Here is a 442-nt window from a genome sequence, read left to right on the forward strand (position 1 = left end):
CTGTGAGGTTCTGTGAGGCACTGTGAGGTTCTGTGTGGCTCTGTGAGACACTGTGAGGTTCTGTATGGCTCTGTGTGGCTCTGTGAGGCACTGTGAGGTTCTGTGTGGCTCTGTGAGGCACTGTGAGGTTCTGTGAGGTACTGTGAGGTTCTGTGTGGCACTGTGAGGTTCTGTGTGGCACTGTGAGGCACTGTGAGGCTCTGTGTGGCTCTGTGTGGTACTATGAGGCACTCTGAGGTTCTGTGAGGCACTGTGAGGCTCTGTGTGGCACTGTGAGGCACTATGTGGCTCTGTGTGGTACTATGAGGCACTGTGTGGCACTATGAGGTTCTGTGTGGCACTGTGAGGTTCTGTGTGGCACTGTGAGGTTCTGTGAGGGTCTGTGTGGCTCTGTGTGGCTCTGTATGGCACTGTGAGGCTCTGTGTGGCTCTGTGTGGTACT

The 442-nt window shown here is 55.0% G+C and overlaps 1 protein-coding gene across 1 annotated transcript in view; it reads right to left on the reverse strand.

Annotated features, from left to right (window-relative positions):
• The window catches only part of Rfx8 (regulatory factor X8), a 48,873-nt gene that overhangs the window by 7,186 nt on the left and 41,245 nt on the right, over positions 1 to 442 (reverse strand). The gene's annotated exons all lie outside the window — the stretch shown is intronic.

The sequence above is a fragment of the Psammomys obesus genome, unplaced genomic scaffold (genome assembly GCF_907164565.1).
Source record: "Psammomys obesus unplaced genomic scaffold, mPsaObe1.curated_primary_1811, whole genome shotgun sequence".
NCBI classification, from domain to species: domain Eukaryota; kingdom Metazoa; phylum Chordata; class Mammalia; order Rodentia; family Muridae; genus Psammomys; species Psammomys obesus.